The 21,894-nt window shown below is 37.4% G+C and overlaps 2 pseudogenes; both read left to right on the top strand.

The window, feature by feature from the left end:
* Positions 1 to 365: 365 nt before the first annotated feature.
* LOC103269963 lies at positions 366 to 8,539 on the top strand (annotated as a pseudogene).
* Positions 8,540 to 19,383: 10,844 nt separating this feature from the next.
* On the top strand, positions 19,384 to 21,273 carry LOC110596496 (annotated as a pseudogene).
* Positions 21,274 to 21,894: the final 621 nt, after the last annotated feature.

Genomic DNA, 21,894 nt, shown 5'->3' with positions numbered 1-21,894 from the left:
TTTAGAGTGGTTAGTATAGCATAGCTTAGCCCATTCTGACTCTGTGGTTCAGGCTTAACACCAAAGACATGGTCCTTGTTGATTACCAATAAATCATCCTATCAACTAGTCTTTGTCTGAATCTCTTAAATTATTCCAGAATCTTAGAAGTCATGGATTCTGAAGACTTAATTATTAAGACTTGCCTTAATGGCAAAAACATAGCAACCATGATACAAAACAAAACCTCCAAGTCACCAAAACAGAAAAGCAACATAACAAAATTGTGTTTTTGGAAGATGCCTCTTGCTCATTTATGAAGATGGATTGGAGGAGGTGGGACCAGAAGGCTGGAGAACAAATAAGAGGCTACGAAGATTGAAGATATGGAAAAGGAGAGGCCAGAAAAAGATGCTAAAGGAATGGTGAGAATCATGGCAGATGGTGGGAAAGGAGCCTTTGAGATGCACTCATCTGTGTGAACTTGGACTTTTTTTTGTTTACTTGTTTGTTTTGAGTTGGAGTCTCACTCTGTCACCCAGGCTGGAGTGCAGTGACACACAGCCACAGCAACCTCGACCTGCTGGGCTCAGACGATCCTTCTGCCTCAGCCTTCCAAGTAGCTGGAACTACAAGCACATGCCACCATGCCCAACTAATTTTTTAATTTACTGTAGAGATGAGGTCTCGCCAAGTTGCCCAGGCTGGTCTCAAACCCATGGGCTCAGGCAATCCGCTCACCTTGGCCTCCCAAAGTACTGGGATTATAAGCATAAGCCACCATGCCCAGCCAACTTGGACTTTTGCTTTGCCCATATTCCTAGAGCGCCCAAATCATTTGACTTCCTTATATCCACTCTTTCCTTGCCATCCTCACAAGCATGTTTAAGCCTAATCATGTTAAGCTGAGCACTATTTTCCTCAGCTGATAGAAAACTTACAACCCACCACAATTGCTGCTATCACGTTGTCTGTGGTTTTATCACTTCCCATTTATTGGAAATTCAAAAAGCAGGAATTGCTCAGGAAGATTCTGCTGAGATGAACTATAGGAGCATAGGAAAGCTTCCTTCTGAGAAGAAAACTTCCAACACAGAAAAATGCCTGTCCATTTCCCTAGCCATCTCTCCATGTACCTAGGTGGGTTTAACATGCCAAGTCCACATCCTAGATCCAGGTGACTTCAATAAGAAAGGGAGGACTTTTAGAATGAAAGTCACATGTTAGGATGGTGAAGGAAAAAGTTACAAATGGCTCCCTGAAGGCTCTGTGAAGCCTGGATCAGTTACCTCCAGAGTTAATTTATATGAGAAAGAAACAAACTTCTATCTTACTCAAAGTAATTCTCACTGATTCCATGGGGCTGCCTACTTCCTCTCCACTTCTTCCCCTTTCCTCCCCTCTTAATTGGGAAGAAAATAGAATACATGCACTGACCTTTCAGTTCACGCAGCTAATAGGCAGCAAAAAAAGCTTCAGCCCAGGTATTCCTGGCTCTGAAGCTTGAACTCCTTCCACAGTGCCAAGATATGTTCTGACTAACATTTTGATAAGCATAGCATGATACACCTGGTGGGGATGTCAGTACAAAGCACCAAGTGCAGGAAAATCTTCTGGAGTTAGTGAGTAGCTTTCCTAAAGCCACACTGTATTACAGAAACAGAGGAAATTGTCTTAAACCAAATTCAGAAACAAGTAAAAGAATATCAACACAAACTATATTAATTAATTGGAAATTAATTGGTTCAAGGAACTTGGAAGTGTGGGAATTTGTAGGTTTCATGCATGAGTGGCTCTAGGGAATTCCCAACGTGTTTTGTCTTTCATTCATTTTTTTCCTTCTAGCTCTGTTTCTCTTTGCCCTTCTTCACTCCGTGGACTGATTTCCCTCTCTCCCACTGCAGTCCATCTTTCTCCGTTAAGCAAAGGAAAATGATCCTTAATGTCCCCAAATTCACATTATCCCAGCCTAACACACCAGACCAGATGAGCATACCTGTTAGGTCAAAATTCTAGCAGGGCCTCCAAGATGTTAGGTCAGACCAAGGGGCCTGTGATCCAGTGCCGCACGAAAGATGCAAAGAATTGCACAAAAGTTAGATTGGAAAATATAATTTATTTAGAAAGTAAACGGCAGGAGGAAAGATTCACATTCCTGAGGTAGAGAAAGGAGCCAAAGCTAGGAAAGCATGGCAGCCATAGCTCAAAGAACCACACGGCCAGACTAGAGTTTAGCAAAGCAATGGTGAATGGCTGCTTGATGTTGAATGCCTTTCAACTTTCCCTTTGGTGGGGTCAGGTCATTAAGGTAATGGGTGGTAGTCTGTTTCACATCATCATGAAGGGGACAGGTAAACACAGGTACTGATGTCAGGTGATGGATGGCAGGCAGATGGGTGGGCCAGTCACATGACTGCTGCCATGGTGATGGGGTCTGTGTCATGAAGTTTACAAAGGGCTGATTAGATGAACTTGGTTTAGGCAAATACTTGGAATAGAAAAGCTAATTAATACGAAACTAGCTGGGAACGGGTTGCAAAACAATTATCAATAGCTACTTCTGAGAAACTGGTTCCATCCTTGGCTAGTGATTAGAGAGTAAATTAAGGTTAACTGCCAGAAAAACATGACAAAGCTAAGCAATGTTAAAATAACTGCTCTTTGGCTATATTGACTCCATCTTGGTCTTTCAATACCTCTCTTTCAATGTCCATATATTAGTGCTGTAGAAGACTATGATTAACACTATCTACCCCTGGAATGATCACTATTGTTATGAAAGGAGGTACCAAGATTGGCCAGCCAGGGTAGGGTAGGTATGTAGTTTTGGGGCAAGAAATAGAGACTACCATTTCCATTACAATAGAATGAGGGAAGAATGGTTCTCAAAGGAAAAAAACAAAAGAGCAACAAAAGCAACACATATTCATTACAGGAGCCACTAAGTATTTTAGAGCAAGGAAGTGATGGGATGTAACATGATGAAACAAAGGAGAAACATGGATCAACTAGGCAGACGAGTTGGTGGGTTAAAGGAGCTGGTTGTTACAATAATCAAAATGGAGTGATAAAGAACTTAACCTTAGGGATAGTAGTAGAAAACAAAAAAAGAGAGAAAAGGTTCAAAAGCACCAGACTATTTGCACTTCCAGCTATGAAGGATTAACAGTGTATAAGTGTCTAGACTTACCCTACTACCATAAACAATTAGGAAATTGTACAAAGTATATGAAACTGTTTTCAGATATTAGACAATAGGTAATAAGACCATGATTTCTGAGTGAAGGGAAACAAACAAGGTGAACTCCTTAATTATTCCTACTTTCTGCATGAAGTCAATTTCTGGTGGCACAAGGAAGAGAAGTCTAATAAAGCACAGAGGATATTGCTGAATTGGGGAGACAGATTGGATTTGGGGGAGGTAAGGTAGTTAAAATTTGTGGTGCAGAACATCAAGAAAGAGAAGCTATCATATCAAGGAGCTATCAGAGCATGAGTTTCAAATTTGTACATGAGGATTCCTTTGAGTCTTTGACTAAATATCAAACTGTGTATGGTAAGACTCCATAAACCTAGTGAAAGACAAAACCCTAGGGAAAGAATAATTACTAAAGAGCTATAAGCCAGATAATTTCCAGAGCTCAATCTGAACTTAGAATCATTCAAATTCTCACCAGGAAGAGTAGAGAGACTTCACCAAATTCACAAGGTTTTTAATAGAGGGCCCAAAAGGATCAGCTCTTACTAGTTGGGTTAAACTAATCTTAGAGGAAAGATTACTCTAGAGTTACCTTTAACAAATTTAAAAACAAACTTTAAGAGAATCAAGCTAACCTGCAAGTAGCTTAGCTGCCTGCCAGAACAAAGTCCAATGCTCTTAAACGATCACAGCAAAATGCAGTACAGTACTAATGGCACAAAATTTGCAATGTCTAACATTCAATTCAAAATTGCTAGACGTGTGTAGCAGCAAGAAAATGTGATCCCAAATAAGGGGGGAAATAACCAATAGACACAAGCCTATTGAAAAGACAAAAATATAATTAACAAACAAAGATATTAGAAGAACTTTAAAAAATATATTCAAAGTGCTTCACTAGTTTTAAAAGCACAAACATAATGAGAAAAGGAGTTTGCCTCTGGGATCCATCCCCTCCCAGGCTGGCTAGAAAGCAGCTACCAGCAAGGATTGAGTTCCTGGAATATGGTAGCTGGAGTTGCACAGGAATTTTTTTTTCTGCACCAATCACATGGGTTTCAGCAGAGCACAGGTGTGGGTAAGGCAGTTTCTCATGTGGGAATGGAGTCCTGCAAAACTCAGGGAGCCCTCCAAGTCCATTGCAGTAGTTCAGAACTCCTAAATGTTCCTCACTCACCTTCCCCACTTCATCTGTATGTTGCCGGTGGTCTGTGCCTTATCCAGAGGAGAGTCTGGCTAGTTACAGCCCAAATTGATAGATTTTTCTCTTCTTTGCCCTATGCGGTTATTATCACTTCTTTGATGAGTTGTGGGGTGTGCTGCTGGTCCTGTTTCTCTCTCGGTTCTGAGCAAACGCTATCTTGGTTTACTCCATGAGAGAAACACACTCTAGCTGCCCCATGTCGGCCATCTTAATTCTGTCTTGTAAGTTATTCTTTTAAATGAAATTATCAGATAAAAAATATAACCACTCATGAAAACATTTACTGAATAGGAATAACTGCATACTAAATACTGCAGATGAAAATAACTATATAACTGAATAAATAACAGTAGAAACTAATCAAAATAAAGCATAAAACAGAAAAAAGACTGAAAAATTAACAGTCTCAGTTACTTATGGAATAACATCAGATAGTTTAATATTCGTATAATTGAAGTCCCTGAAGGAGAGATAGATAAACACAAAAAAATTTTGAAAAAACAATGCCAAAAATTTTTACAAATTTGATAAAAATCACAAAACAATGGATCCAAGAAGTTCAACTAATGCCAAACAGGATAAATATAAAGCAAAGCACACCAAAATACATTTTAACAAAATTCCTGAAAGCCAGAGGGAAAGACATAATATGTACAGAGGAACAAAGATGAAAATGATGTTATACCTCTCATCAGAAATCCAGAAAACAATAAGACAACATCTTTAAAATGCTGAGAAAAAAATTTATCAACTTAGAATTCTATATATAGTGAAAATATATCTCAAAAATGAAGGCAAATAAAAACATTTTCAGAAAACAAAAGCTGAGATAATTCATCACTACCATATCTGTGCTACAAGAAATGTTAAAAGAAATACCTCAGGCAGTAGAAAATTATATGGAAGCATTCATATAAACAAAACAAAAAAAGATTTTTTTCACTTTTAAAATGTCTTTAAAGATAATTGACTGAAGCAAAAATAATATATTTGGAACACAAGAAAAAAGTAAAGTATAAACACATAGTATGGAAGGGGGAGATGGGAGTATATTATTGTAAAATTCTTATATTTCACATTAAATGGTATAATATTTGAAGGTAGCCTGTGATGTTAATGGTGTATATTTTAAAACCTAGAGTACCTAATAAAAAGTTTTGAAAGATATTTAGTTAGTAAAGCAATAGTTGAAATTAAAAGGCATACTAGAAAAACACTCAATCCAAAAATAGCAGTCAGTGGGTAAAGGCCAGATGAAAGAAACAGAAAACAGATATCAAGATGGTAGACTTAAACCTGTGTCAATATTGCATTAAGTGTAAATGATCTAAATATTTCAATTAAAAGACAGATTGTCAAATTAGAGTTTTTTTAAAGCATGACCCAACTATATGCTGAATTTTTGAAGCTCACTTTAATTTAAACTTTAAATTTAAAAACTCACTTTAAATATTGAAACACAAATAAGTATAAAAGTACAGAAAAAGATATATTATGCAATCAGTAAAGAAAATAAGGCTGGAATGGTTATGTTAATATCAGACAAAGCAAACTTCAAAACAAGGACTATTAAAAGGAATATTTCATGATGATAAAGGGTCCATCTATCCATGCAAATCAATATGCTATTTATAACAGAGCTTCAAAATACATGAATTAGGCTGAATGTGGTGGCTCACACCTGTAGTCCCAGCACTTTGGGAGGTGAAGGCAAAAGTATTGCCTGAGCCCAGGAGTTTGAGATCAGCCTGGGCCACTTGGCTAGACCTCATCTCTATAATAATCATAAATTAGCCAGACACGGTAGCACATGACTGTAGTTACAGCTACTTGGCAGGAGGCTGAAGTGGAAGGATTGCCTGAGTCCAGCAAGTCAAGGCTTCAGTAGCCATGAGCGTGCCACTGCACTCCAGCCTAGGCAACATAGTAAGAATTCAACTCAAAAAAAAGAAGAAGAAGAATCAAAAACTGACAGAATTGAAAAATAAAACAAAATAATTCATAATTACAGTTGAATATTTTAACACTCTTGGCTCTATAACTAATAGAATAAGTAGACAACAAATCAATAAGGCTACAGAGCACTTAACATTTTTAATCAACTGTACATAATTGGCATTTACAGACTATTCCACCCCAAAACAGCAATACACATTCTCTTTCAACAAGATAGACTATATGCTAGGTAATAAAATTTATCCTAATAAATATTAAAGAATTGACGACCAGGCACAGCGGCTCATGCTTGTGATCTCAGCACTTTGAGATGCCAAGGCGAGAGGATTGTTTGATCTCAGGAGTTCGAGGCCAGCATGGGTAACATGGCAAAACCTCATCTCTACAATAAATAAAAAAATTAGCCTGATGTGATGGCACGTGTCTATGGTCCCAGCTACTCAAAAGGCTGAGGTGGAAGGATCAACTGTGCCCAGCAGGTCAAGACTGCAGTGGCCAAGATCATGCACTGAACTCCAGCCTGGGCAACAGAGTGAGACTCTGACTCAAAAAAAAAAAAAAAAAAATTAAAGAATTAAAATCATGCAAAATACATCTCTGGGATGTATTTAAATTAGAAATCAGTATAATAGAATATCTGAAAAATTCCCAAATATTCACAAATTTTAAAATCACATTTCTCAATAATACAAGAGTAAAGAAAGAAATCAACCACTTCTCCCCCAGACTCCTTGGTAATCTGTTAGTGGGAGATCCTTGCCGCCATCCCTTTGCTTTCTCCAGTGCCACAGAGCTCTTCAAGTTCCCATTACACATGAGGGCATCTCTATCCACATCAATCAGGCTGGTGAACAGATTGACAATGCCTGCTGGGAGCTTTACTGCCTGACACATGGCACACAGCCTGATGGCCAAATACCAAGTAACAAGATCATTGAGGGAGCAGATGACTTCTTCAACACTTTTTTCAGTGATATGGGCACTGGCAAGCATGTACCCAGGACAGTGTTTGTAGACCTATAACTCATGGTCATTGATGAAGTTTTCACTGGATCTACCACCAGCTCTTCTACCAGGAACAGCTCATCAGAGACAAGGAAGATGCTGCCAATAACTATACCCAAGAACACTATACCATCGGCAAGGATAACATTGACCTTGTCTTGGACCAAATTCACAAGCTTGGCAGATCACTGCACAAGTCTCTGGGCTTTGTGGTTTTCTACAGCTTGGATGAGAGAACTGGTTTTGGGTTCACCTCACTGCTGATGGAACATCTCTGTTGATTATGGAAAGAAGTCTAAGCTGGAGTTCTCCATTTTCCCACCCTCTAGGTTTCCACAGCTGTAGTTGGGTCCTACAACCCCATCCTCACACCACCCTGGAACACTCTGATTTACCTTCATGGTAGATAACAAGGCCATTTATGACATCTGTCATAGAAAACTGGTTATTGAGTGCCCAACATACACTAACCTTAACCGACTTATTAACCAGATTGTGTCCTCCACCATTGCATCCCTCAGATTTGAGGGAGCCTTGAATGTTGACCGACAGAATTCCAGACCAACCTAGTGACCTACTCCCATATTCACTTCCCTCTGGCCAACATATTCTCCTGTCATCTCTGCTGAGAAAGTCTATCATGAACAGCTCACTGTAAGAGAGATCATTAATGCTTGCTTTACATTACATTACATTACAATGGTGAAATGTAACGCTTATCATGGCTTTTTACCTGTTGTATCATAATGACATGGCTCCCAAAGATGTCAATGTTACCATTACCTCCATCAAGACCAAGTGTACCACCCATTTTGTTGATTGATACCCCACCAACTTCACAATTGGCATTAATTACCAGCCTCCTGCTGTGATATCTTGTGGAAACCTAGCCAAGGTACAAAAAGCTGTGTGCATAATAAGCAGCACCACAGCCTTTGCTGAATCTTGGGCTCACTTAGACCACTAGTTTGACCTGATGTATGCCAAGTGTGCCTTTGTTCACTGGTACATAGGTGGGAATGGAGGAGGAGAGTTTTCTGAGGCCCATGAGGACATGGCTGCCCTTGAGAAGGATCATGAGGAGGTTGGAGCAGATAATGCTGAGGGAGAAGATGAGGGTGAAGAGTGTTAAGCTGACTGCTATAATTTTACACTTCACTGTCTTGGACTGTCTTATTTCTGTTCTGTGAAACTGTCCATTGTGACACTGAACAGTCAATAAATGTGAAGGTTCAAAAAAAAGAAATCACAATAGTAATAATACAACACTTTAAGCTTAATTAAAGTAAAACTGCAACATATAAAAATTTGAGGGATATAGTTAAAAATGTATTTGGAAAGAAATTTGTACTTGCAAGTGCTTTAAAATCAATGATCTAAAATCCCATCTAAGAATCTGTAATTCTACTTTTTTTTTTCATTGATGGCCAATGTGATTGTTCTTTTCCTCTTTTAATTTTTATTGAAAATTGTGGCATACAATTCAGGGCTAGGTATACATATATTCACCTTGCAGTTATCCTTATCAATGAGGTGTGACCCCCCTTCCCCAGGCAGATATCTTCTACTGTCAATCCCACCTCCCCATCCTCTTACCCCCTCCCCAGTTTTCCGCCACTTTCAATCTCTTTCTTTTTTTTTTTTGAGTTGGAGTCTCACTCTGTCGCCTAGACTGGAGTGCACTGGCTGCTCCCGACACTGCAGCCTCGGCCTGCTGGGCTCCGGCGATCCTTCCGCCTCAGCCTTCCGAGTAGCCAGAAGTACAGGCGTGCACTACCACGCCCGGCTAATTTTTTGATTTATTGTAGAGATGAGGTCTCGCCTGCCCAGGCGGGTCTCGAACTGGCAGGCTCAGGCAATCCACTCACCTCAGCCTCCCAAAGGCACAGGATTACAGGCTAAGCCACTGAGCCCAGCTCAATCTCTTTCTTATAGAAATACAGTAGTTGTTCAAGGTTCACTTATGAGTGAGAACATGGGATACTCAGCTCTTTGTTTCTGTGAGTGATCACTCAGTATTATAAACTCTAATTTCATCCAGGTTGCTGTGAAGTTCATGATTTTGCTCTTCTTTATGGCTGCATAGTATTTCATTGTGTATATGTACCACATTTTTTTTTAACCAGTTCTCTTTCAATGGGCAGCTTGGCTGGTTCCATGTTCTTGCTATTGTGAACAATCCTTTGATAAATATGCATGTGCAAGTATCTTTTTTATAGAGTGACCTGAATTCTTCTGGGTATATTTCCAGTAGGGGGATTGCGGGGTCATATGGAAGGTCGATTTTTAGAACTTTTAGGAATCACCACACTGATTTCCACAGAGGCTGAACTAGTTTGCACTCTCACCAACAGTGTAGAAGTGTTCCCTTTTTGCCACATACTCTCCAGTATCTGTTATTTTGTTAATTATTGATGATGACCATTCTGACTGGAGTTAGGTGGTATCTCAGCGCAGTTTTAATTTGCATCTCCTTGATGACTAGTGAGGCTGAACATTTTTTCATATATCTGTTGGCCTCTCATATTTTCTTTTGAGAAGTGTCTATTCATATCTTTAGCAAACTTTGTAATAGCACTGTTTTTTTATTTTCAGCACGTTTGAGTTCCTTGTAGATCCTTGATGTTAGGCCTTTGTCAGACTTGGAGTTGGCAAATATTTTTTACCTAGTCTGTGGGCTGTCTCCCTGCTCTCTTGATGGTTTCTTTGGCTTTGCAAAAGCTTATCAGTTTAATGAGGTCTCATTTGTCTATCTTATCTCTTAGGCCTGGGTACTTCGGGTTTTGATCAGGAATTGGTTGCCAGTTCCAACTTCCATGAGAGTGTCTCCTGCATTTTCTAAGGTTCTTACAGTGAAAGGTTTTACATTTAGGTCTGTGATCCATTTAGAGTTAATCTTTGTGTATGGGGATAGGTAGGGGTCCTGTTTTAATCTTCTGCATGTGGCTAGCCAGTTTTCCCAGTGCCATTTACTGAATAGGTTCTCCTCTCCCCAGTAGTGGGTGGTGGAGGCTTTGTCAAAGATGAGTTGGTTGAGAAATTGAAGTTTTGGTTCTGGAATCTCTATCCTGTTTCATTGGTCTATATGCCTGTTCTTGTACCAATACTAGTCTGTTTTGATTATTGTAGCTTCATAGCATAAAGTCTTGGAGTGTTATACCGCCTGCTTTTTTTTTTTTGCTGAGGATTGTTTTGGTGATTTGTGGTCATTTACATTTCCATATGAATTCCTGTATTGTTTTTTCTAGATCTGAGAAGAATGTTGCTGGTAATTTGATGGGTATTCCATTAAATCTGTAGATTGCCTTAGGTAAAATGGAAATCTTCACAATGTTGATTCTTCCAATCCATGAGCATGGAATATTTTTCCACTTGTTTGTGTCATCTTTGATTTCTTTGAGCAGTTTTCTTTGTAGTTTTCATTGTAAATGTCTTTTACATCTCTGGTTAGGAAGATGCCAGGGTATTTAATTTTTTTGTGGCTACTGTAAATACAATTGTGCTTTTTATTTTGGGTTTCTGTTTGTTTATTATTGGCATATAGAAATGCGATTGTCTTTTGTACATTTATTTTATACCCTGAGACTTTGCCAAAGTCCTTTATCAGTGCAAGGTTTTTGGCAGATTCTCTTGGGTTTTCAAGGTACACAATAATGTCATCTGCAAAGAGAGAGAGTTTGACTTCCATTTTTCCTATTTGGATACCCCTGATCGCCGTCTCTTCTCTGATTGCTCTAGCTAGAACTTCCAAAACTATGTTGAACAGAAGGGGTGAGAGTGGGCATCCTTGTCTTGTTCCAGTTTTCAGGGGAAATGGTTCCAATTTTTGTCTGTTTAAGAGTATGCTGGCTGTGGGTTTCTCAATAGATGGATTTTACTATTTTGAGTTATGTTCCACCTATACCTAGATGTTCGAGGGTTTTTATCAAAAAGGGTGCTTGATTTTATCAAAAACTTTTTCTGCATCTAATGATATAATCATATGATTTCTGTTTTTATGTCTATTGATGTATTTAATTACATTTATGGTCTTACAAATGTTGAACTAGCCTTGCATCCCAGGGATGAAGCCTACTTGGTCATGATGGATGATTTTTGAGATGTGTTGTTGAATCCAGGTTGCTAGGATCTTGTTGAGAAGTTTGGCATCTATGTTCATCAAAGATATTGGCCTGTAGTTCTCTTTCTTTGTTGGGTCTTCACCAGGCTTGGGTATCAATGTGGTATTAACTTCAAAAAATGATTTGGGGAGAGTTCCATCTTTCTCAATTGCCTGGAATACTTTCAATAGGATTGGTATCAGCTCCTCCTTGTATGTTTTGTAGAATTCTGCTGGAAAGCCATCTGGTCCAGGACTTTTTTTGTAGGTAGTTTTCTTACAACATAATCAATTTCCTTGACTGTTATTGGTCTATTTAGCGTCTCAGTTTCTTCTTGTTTCAACCTAGGGAGGTTGTGTGGTATCAGAAAGTCCTCCATTTCCTTTAGGTTTTCAAATTTGCTTACATACAATTGTACATAGTAGTCTCTGATAATCTTTTGTATTTCTTCAGGGACAGTTGTGACTTCATCTTTTGTTTCTGATTGAGTTTATTTAGGCTTTCTCTCTCTTCTTCTTGGTCAGTCTGGCTAGGGGACCATCAATCTTGTTTATCCTTTCAAAGAACTAGCTTTTTGTTTCTTTGATTTTTTGTATTATCTTTTTGTCTTCTGTGTCCTGGATTTGGGCTTCTGTGTAATTCTACTTCTTTTGCTACAGGGTTTTAAATAAAAAATTGTAAAAATAATTATAAATCTGTGGTGATAGGTACACAATATATAAAGGTGACTTTGTGACATAAATAACAAAATGGGGTGAGCTAATTTTGTATACAATCAAAATTAAATTTGTATCAACTCAAAATAAGTAGCCATAAATTGTATGTTGTATGATAGCCATAAAGCAAATAAATATGAAATACACACAAAAACAAATTAAATAAAATATGTCATTACAAAAATAAATTAAACCCAATGTAATATAGTAAAAAATAAATGAGGGATTAAAAAGCTATAAGGCATCTAGAAAACAACAAAAATGCAAAAGGAATTCCGTCTCTATTAGTAATTACTTGAAATGTAAGTGGATTAAACTCTCCAATCAAAAGGCGTAAATTGACAGGATTTTTTAAAAGCCTTATTCCACTAAATGCTATCTACAAGAGGCTCACTTTAGATCTAAGGAACTCACAAGTTGAAAGTGAAAAGATGGAAAAAGATAATATATGTAAGCAATAACCAAAAGAGAGCAGAGTTGGCTATACTATCCAATAAAATAGACTTTAAGTCAAAAACTATCACAATGCTTGCTTCAGCAGCCCAAATACTAAAATTGGAATGATACTGAGAAGATTAGTAAAGAAAACGTTAAAGAGAGAGAGAGAAACAGTTACAAGAAACAAAAAAGAGCATTATTTATTGATAAAAGGATCAATTTACCATGAAGACAAAATGGTTATCAAACATTAGAGTTCCAAAATGTGTAAAGCAAACTGACCGTATTAAAAAGAGAAATAGACAACTTTACAATAATAATAAGACTTCAATATCCCACTCTCAATAATGGCTAGAACTGACTTCAATAAGGAAATTGAAGACTTGAACACCACAAACCTAGTGGGCCTAATAGACATATGCAGAACACTCCACCCAATATTAGCAGGACACACATTTAATTCTCCAGAATAAGCAATATATTAAGTTTTTTTAAAAAGTCTTCATAAATTTATTAAACATTAAAATCACACCAAGTATCACAGGAATGAAAATCAGGAGCAAAAGAATATCTGGAAGATGCACAAACGTGAAAATTAACGCATTGTTAAACAACCAATAAGTTAAAGAGAAAATCATAAAGGAAAATAAAAATATCTTGAGACAAAAAATATTGTTTCAAAAAAGTAAAATACAGCATACCAAAAATTATGAGGTGTAGCAAAAGCAGTTCTACAGGAAAAAATTATGATTATAAGTAATAACATTAATAAGAGGAAAGATTTCAAATCAACAACCTAAATATATACATACCTTAACAAACTAGAAAAATAATAGCAAGTAAACCCAAAGCTAGCAGAAGGAGGGAGATAATCATAAATATTTTATTATAAAATATAAAATTAAATGTGATAGAAAAAAATCAAACCAAAAGTTGCTTCTTCAAAAAAATTAACAAAATTGACAAATATTTAGCTAGATTAACTAAAAAAAGAGAAAATATTTCAATTATTAAAATCATAAGTAAAAAGTAGAGGTATCTTCCAGTTCTACAGAAATAAAAATGACTATAGGAGAGTACTATCAACAATTGTACACCAACAAGTTGAATACTAAAAAAAAAGGACAAGTTCCTAGAAACATACAACCTACCAAGACTGAATCATGAAGAAAGTCTGAACAGACCTATAAATAGTAAGAATATTGAATCAGTAATTTTAAATCTCACTACAAAATGGCTGGATCAGATGGTTTTACTGGTGAATTCTACCAAACAAATTTAAAGAACAGTAATCTTTCTGAAACTTCCAAAATACTAAGAAAAGGGAACACTTCTAACTCATTCTGAGGCCAGCATTACCTGATACCAAAGCCTGATAAAGAAACTTCAAGTAAAAAACAAAAACAAAAAACAAAACTACAAGCCAATATCCCTTAAAAACATTGATGTAAAAATTGTCAATAACTTATCAGCATATTAAAATGATTATAAACCATGACCAAGTGAAATTTATTCCTGGAATGCAAGGATAGTTCAACATACAAAAATAATAATAATAATATACCACATTAATATAATGAAGTTTAAAAAAAAGCCACATGAGGATGAGGAAAGGCATTTGGCAAAATAAAACACCCTGTCTGGGTACGGTGGCTCACAATTACAATCCCAGCAATTTGGGAGACAAAGGTGAGAGGATTGCCTGAGCCTGCAAGTACGAGACCAGCCTGGAAAACTTGGCAAGACCTCACTTCTGTAATAAATTTTTTAAAAATTAGCCAGGCATGGTGGCATTTGCCTGTAGTTCCAGCTACATGGGAGGTTGAGGCAGAAAGATCATCTAACCCCAGCAGGTCAAAGCTGCAGTGGCCAAGAATGTGCCACTGCCTTCTAGCCTGGGTGGCACAGTGAGACTCTAACTCAAGAAAAATAAAAAATAAGATACCTTTTTAAAAATTTTTTTATTTTAAAGATGTGAGGTACAATTCAGGATTAGGTATACAAATGTTCATTATGCAGGTACTCTTGTTGATGAGGTGTACCCCTCCACCCCAAGCAGATTCCCACTAATGCCAATCCCATCCCCTCCCCTGGCAGTTTCCCACTACTGCCAATCCTTTTCTCATAGTATTACAATAATTGCTCAAGGTCTGCTTATGATTGACAACATGTGATACTCAGTTCTTTGCTTCTGTAATAGATCATTTGGTATTATATACTCTAAAGTCCATCCAAGTTACTATGAAGTTCATAATTTTGTCCTTCTTTATGGTTGTATAATAGTCCATCATATACATGTACCACTTTTTTTTATCCAATCCGTGGGCAGCACGGGTTCCATGTTTTTGCTGTTGTGAACAATACTGCAATAAATATTTTGTGCAGGTATCTTTTTCGTAGAGTGATCTGAGTTCCTCCGGGTATATTCCCACTAGGAGGATTGCAGGGTCATATGGAAAGTCGATTCTTAGATCTTTTAGTAATCATCAAACTGTTTTCCCCAGAGGCTGTACTAATTTACAATCCCACCAACTGTGTAGAAGTGTTCCCTTTTTACCACATCCTCTCCAGCATCTGTTAAAACATCCTTTCAAAATAACTATTCCTACTTTCAACAAACTATAAATAGAAGAGAACAACCTCAAAATGTAAAGGTCATATATTTTATTTTATTATTTTTATGTATTTTGAAGATCTGGGGTACAATTCAGGATGCAGTAGATAAGAGATCATAATATAGGTAAAGTTTAGGGATCCCTTTGGGCCCCACTTCATCTGTTTTGAAATCAGGCACCCAGCCAGGCTCGGTAGCTCAGCCTGTAATCCCAGCACTTTGGGAGGCTGAGGTGAGTGGATTGCCTGAGCCCTAGGGTTCGAGACCCACCTGGGCAACTTGGTGAAACCTCATCTCTACAGTAAATTTTAAAAATTAGCCAAGTGTGGTAGCACACACCTGTAGTTCCAGCTACTTGGAAGGCTGAGGTGGAAGGATCGCCAGAGCCCAGCAGGTCAAGGTTGCAGTGACCAGGAGTGTGCCACTGCACTCCAGTCTGGACGACAGAGTGAGGCTCCAACTCAAAAAAAAATGAAATCAGGCACTCTCACTGATCTTATGTGACCCACCCCCATCCCCTGGCAGTGTTTCCCTACTGCCAAACCCTTTCTTATATTTTAAAACCATAGCTAACATTATACTCAACTCAATGGTGAAAGGCTGAAAGTTTTTTCTTTTAAGATCAAGGACAAGAAAAGAATGCCCTCTTTCACCATTTTAATTCAACAGAATATTGAAAATTCTAGACAGAGCAATTAACCATGAAAAAGAAATAAAAAGCATTCAGACTTAAAAGGAAGAAGTAAAATTATCTCTGTTCACAGACAACATAATCTCATATGTAGAAAACTATAAAGATTCCACAGACAAAAAAACTAACAAATCTGTTAGATCTAATAAATGAATTCAGCAAAGTTGCAACACACAAAAATCTATAGCATTTCTATACACTAATAATAAACAATTTGAAAAAATTTTAAGTGATCTCAATTATAATAGCATAAAAAATAATAAAATACTTAGAAATAAACTTAACCAAGAAGGCAAAAGACATGAACGCCAAAAAGTACAAAATTTTGCCCCCCAAAAATTAAAGATACAAATAAATGGAAGCAAATCACATATTCATGAATTAGAAAATTTAATATTGTTAAAATGTCCAAACTACCCAAAGCTACCTGCAGATTCAATATAATCCCTATTAAAGTCCCAGAGGCATCTTTTTCATAAACAGAAAAATATCTTAAAATTAATATGGAATCTCCATATTAATCCCCAAATACCCAAAATTTCTCACATATTCTGATTTTAAAACTTATTACAAAGCTACAATAATCAAAACAATGTGTTATGGACATAAAGACAGAAATATAGACCAATAAAATAAAATAGAGAGTCCAGAAATAAACACCCCTATATATGATTAAATGATTTTCTACAAGGGTGCCAATACCATGCAATGGAGAAAAGACATTCTTGGAGTTGGTATTGGGAAAACTAGATACCCACATGCATCTAGAGAAAGCCTGAACCCTTACCACAAGTTGTATGCAAAAATTAACTTAAAATTGACCAAAGACCTAAATATAAGACCCAAAACTATAAAACTCCTGGAAGAAAACATAGGAAAGCTTTATGACTGAATTTGACAATCCTGGATATGAGACCAAAAGTACAAATAAAAAACAAATAAATGTTCCTCAAAATTGTAAAAATATCTGTGCATAAAGAGACACTTGTCAACAGTGTGGAAAAGCAACCCACAAAATGAGTGAAAATATTTGCAAATCATATATCTATATAGTATTAATATCAAATACACATAATTATATATAAATAACAGCACTGTATATATTTTTATTTTCTACATATTATGATAGTTTTACTTCTTAAAAAACCTTTCTAGGTGGAGAGAGACTTGCTAGCCAGTCAATACTTGGAGATAACAAAGGTACCAGTATTCCCTTGACACCAAAACTAACCCATCTACAATCATACCTACCCTATCAGGACTGCATATCCCAAGAGGCAATATTCCTCTGACTTAACCATCCCAGGGCCAGGTGCCAGAAAACTAGGAATCACTTCTGTAGTCCAATGTCCACCAAAATTATTCAAACTGCCAATTCTAAACTGCTCGCCCTGCTCTGCCTTGCCTTTCCTATGTAAACTCTAATAAATTCCTGACCTAAAGCTTTTTTTTCTCAGTCATGTCTTCTGTCTCCTAACCCCCCGGGTCTTTCCCATGAGGCCCTGCATAGTACACTGTGCCACTCTTCCTGTCTCTAGGACCTGTGAATACAATAACCTTTTATTTTTCCTAAACCTCTTCTGTCTCCTCTTGTGGCTTCCTGACTGGCCATATCATAAAAGAATGCAAAACCAGCTCCTACTATTCAATAATCCCCCCAAAAAAACTCAATTAAATAATGGGCAGAAGACTTAAGCAGATATTTCTCCAAAGAAAATATACAAATGGCCCGGGCGCAGTGGCTCATGCCTATAATCCCAGCACTTTGGGAGGCCAAGGTGAGAGGACTGCTTGAGCCCAAGGGTTCAAAACCAGCCTAGGCAACTTGGTGGGACCTCATCTGTACCATAAATCAAAGAAAACTAGCAGTTTGGGAGGCCGAGGCAAGTGGATTGCCTGAGTCTAAGGGTTCGAGAACCAGCCAGGCAACTTGGCTAGACCTCGTCTCTAAATTAAATTAAAAATTATCTTGGTGTGGTAGCACACGCCTGTAGTTCTGGCTACTTGGAAGGCTGAGACGGAAGGATTACCGGAGCCCACCAGATCAAGGCTGTGGTGGCCCAGAGCGTGCCACTGCCCTCCAGCCTGGGCAACAGAGTGAGACTCCAACTGAAAAAAGAGCACATGAAAAGATGCTCAACATCACTAATCATTAGGAAAATGCAAATCAAAGCCACAATGACATATCACTTTATACCCATTAAGATGGCTATATAAAAAATAATAAGTATTGATGAGGATTTGAAAAAATTGGAACTCTTGTGCATTGATGGTGGGAATGTAAAAATGTTACAGATACTGTATAAAAATAGTGGGTCAGTTCCTCAAAAAATTAACCATTTTAGATGGCTCATATAAGTGGGATGACACAATATTGGATCATTTCAGTGTTAAACTCATCAATGCTGCAGCATATGTCAGAGCTGTATTCCTTTTTATGCCTGAATAATATTGCATTGTATCTATATACCACATTTTCTTTAACCATTCATCCATTGATGGACATTTGGGTTGCTTCTACCTCTAGACTATTGTGAATGATACTGCTATGAATATAGACATGCAAATATCTGTTCAAGACTCTGCCTTCAATTCTTTTTTTTTAGTCAGAGTCTCACTCTGTCACCCAGGCTGGATGGAGTGCAGTGGTATGCTCATGGATACCACAGCCTCGACCTGCTGGGTTCAGGCGATCCTTCCGCCTCAGTCTTCCAAGTAGCTGGAACTACAGGCACGCTCAACCACACCTGGCTAATTTTGTTTTAATTGTAGAGATGAGGTCTCACCAAGTTGCCCAGGCTGGTCTTGAACCCCTGGACTCAGGCAATCCACTCGCCTCAGCCTCCCAAAGTGCTGGAATTACAAACTTGAGCCATCGCGCCCAGCCCTACTTTCAATTCTTTTAAAAAATATACCAAGTGAGATTGACGGGACATATAGTAGTTCTATTTTTAATTTTTTGAGGAATCATCATATTGTTTTCCATAGGAGTTGTATGTAGTAGTTTACATTCTGACCAACAGTCCACAAAGGTTCCAACTTCTCCACATCCCCTCTAACATTTGCTATTTTCTGTTTTTGTTTGTTTATTTGTTTTTAAATAATAGCTGTCCTGGAATATTATGCAGCCATAAGGAAGGACAAACATATGGATTTCACAGCAACCTGGATGGATTTAGAGTCTATCATACTCAGTGATCTATCACAAAAACAAAGAACAGAGTATCACATTTTCTCACTCATAAGCAGACCCTGAACATTTACCATAATACTATAAGAAAGGGATTGGCAGTAGCGGGATACTGCCGGAGTGGCGAGCAGTGGGAACAGAACATCAATAAGGGTACCTGATCTCAAACCAGGCAAAGTGGGGACCAAAGGGGGATCCAAACTTTATCTGTACGATGACTACTTGTATACCTAATCCTGAACTGTACTCCACAGCTTTAAAATTAAAAATAAATAAATAATAACTGTCCTAATGAGTGTAATGTAATATTGCATTGTCATTTTGATTTGTGTTTCTCTGACAATTAGTGATATTGAGCATCTTTTCATATGCTTGATAGACATTTGTGTATCATCTTTGGAGAGATGTCTATTCAAGCCCTTTGCTCGTTGTTTAATTGGGTTATTTGATTTTTTTGCTGTTGAGTCGTAGGATATCTGGGTATCAGAGATATAATTTTCAAATATTTTCTCCCACTTATAGGTTGCTTTTTATTCTGTTGATTTTTACCCTTTGATGCACAAAAGTTTTGATGTAATATCATTTGTCTATTTTTTGTAGTTGCCTCTGTTTTTGGTGTCATATCCAAGAAATCATTGCCAAATCCAATATCTTAGAAATTTTTTTCCTATATTTCCTGCTAGAAGTTTTAGAGTTTGGGCTCTTACATTTAGGTATTTGGTCCATTTTGAGTTAATTTTTGTATATGGTGAAAGAAAAGAATCCAGATCATTTTGTATATAGAAATTTCACAGAACAGTAAAATTGCTGGTTCATATTATAACAAGGAACTTCAAAAAATCAAAAAACATGATCTGAAAATATGTGCAACCTTCTTCCTGAATATATAGGATATGGGAAAGACCTAGTATAACTAGAATAATTTTTAAAAGATAATATTGGAAGGTTTGTGTACTCCAATTCAAGACTTACTATGGAGCTACAGTAACGAAGGTAGTGCCACAGTGGCATGAGGAGAGACATATAGGTTAATAGAATAGAATTAAAAAGTCCAAAAATACACTCTCACACATATATGGTCAATTGACTTTCGACAAAGGTGACAGGGTAATTTTTTTTCAATAAGCAGAGCTGCAACTGCATATCATATAGGGGAAAAATGAGTCTTGAACCTTACCTCATGTCATTCACATAAAATTGACCTGAAATTGATCAAAGACCTAAATGTAAAAGTTTTCAGCTGGGCATGGTGGCTCATGCCTGTAATCCCAACACTTTGTGAGGCCAAAATAGGAGGAGTGCTTGAGTCCAGGAGTTCAAGACCAGCCTGGGAAATGTAGCAAGACCCCATGTCTCAAATAAAATAAAATAACTAACCAGGCATGGTAACACGTACCTGTAGTCCCAGCTATAGGGGATGCTAAGGCAAGAGGATCACTTGAGCCAAGAAGGTTAAGGCTGCAGTGAGCTATGATCATGTCACTGCACTCCAGATGGACAGAGTGGGTGACAGAGTGAGACCTTGTCTCCAAAAAAAGTTTAAAAAAAATATATATATATATAAATAACTTTTGAAAGAAAAGATGGGATATTTTAAAGTAAAGAAAAATATTTTAGATAGGACACACACAAAAAACAAATCATTTTTTTAAATGACAAATTGGACTTCATCAAAAATAAAATCTGCGCTTTTCGATCTGCCATCTGCGGTAGGACCAACGCAAGAAGATACAGATTTTCATGAAAACCCTTACAGGGAAGGCCATCACTCAAGGTTGAACCCTTGGATACAACAGAAAATGTAAAGGCCAAGATTCAGAATAAGGAAGGAATTCCTCCTGATCAGCAAAGACTAATCTTTGCTGGCAAGCAACTGGAAGATGGGCGTACTCAATCTGACTGCAACATTCAAAAGGAGTCTGCTCTTCATCTTGTGTTGAGACTTCATGACAGTGCTAAGAAAAGGAAGAAGTCTTACATCACTCCCAAGAAGAATAAGCATAAGAGAAAGAAGTCCTGAAATACCATAAGGTGGATGAGAATGGCAAAATTAGTCGCCTTTGTTGAGAGTACCCTTCAGATGAATGTGGTGCTGGAGTTTTTATGGTCAGCCACTTTGACAGATATTATTGTGGCAAATGTTGTCTGACTTATTGCATCAACAAACCAGAAGACAAGTAATTGCATATAAGTTAATAAAAGACATGAACTAGCATTTTTAAAAAATAAAATAAAATCGCCGGGCTCGGTGGCTCAGCCTGTAATCCCGCGCTTTGGGAGGCTGAGGTGAGTGGATTGCCTAAGCCATCGGGCTCAAGACCCACCTGGGCAACTCGGTGACACCTCATCTCTACAATAAGTCAAAAATTAGCCGGGCGTGGTACCGCGCATCTGTAGTTCCAGCTACTTGGAGGGCTGAGGTGGAAGGATCGCCGGAGCCCAGCAGGTCAAGGCTGCAGTGGCTGGGAGCAGCCACTGCACTCCAGTCTGGGTGACAGAGTGAGACTCCAGCTCAAAAAAATAAATTAAAATAAAATAAAATTTGCTTTTCTAAAGATATCATTAAGAAAATGAAAGCACAAACAACAGAATGGGAGAAAATGTTCACAATACATATATGTATTTGAAAAGGGGCTTATATTCAGATATATTAAAAACTTACAACTCAATAAGAAGACAATACCCAATTTTAAATAAGAAAAAAAAATTAACATAAAAAGATTTGTATAAATGGCCAGTTAGTATATAAGCAATACTCAACACGCTTAGACATCAGGAAAATACAAATTAAAATCAAATGAG

This window comes from Carlito syrichta, unplaced genomic scaffold, assembly GCF_000164805.1.
Source record: "Carlito syrichta isolate Samal-C Ts95f unplaced genomic scaffold, Tarsius_syrichta-2.0.1 Scaffold309650, whole genome shotgun sequence".
NCBI classification, from domain to species: domain Eukaryota; kingdom Metazoa; phylum Chordata; class Mammalia; order Primates; family Tarsiidae; genus Carlito; species Carlito syrichta.
This window is presented reverse-complemented; position numbering and strand designations above follow the sequence as displayed.